Consider the following 443-nt stretch of genomic DNA (forward strand, 5'->3'; position numbering starts at 1 on the left):
TTTAATAAATTAAAAAATATATTTGCATAAATATGTATATTAAAATAATATATGTGCATAATATTTAATAAATTATAAGCTTTTTATTTTGCCTTTTTTATTTTACATTTTTAGGAAAACAATACTTACTACTACTACTACTACTAATAATTATTATTATAAAATACATGCATAAATTCATATTTTCATTACAAAACATTATATTTGCATAATTCTGAATTATTTAACCCTCTGGAGTCGATTAACGCGTATATCAATCAATCAAGCTTTTCATCAATCTACAAACCTCAGTTTGGGAATCCCTGCTAAGTATGTATAGTATGCAAACTGTGATGCAACTCATAACCTCATATCCCCATATCTAGACTCAACTAGAGTTTCAACTGAGCTCACGAGCTTTATAATCTAAACAAGCTGAGCTGTGGGCAGAATAAGAGAGAATG

The sequence above is a fragment of the Cyprinus carpio genome, chromosome A14, assembly GCF_018340385.1.
Source record: "Cyprinus carpio isolate SPL01 chromosome A14, ASM1834038v1, whole genome shotgun sequence".
NCBI classification, from domain to species: Eukaryota; Metazoa; Chordata; class Actinopteri; order Cypriniformes; family Cyprinidae; genus Cyprinus; species Cyprinus carpio.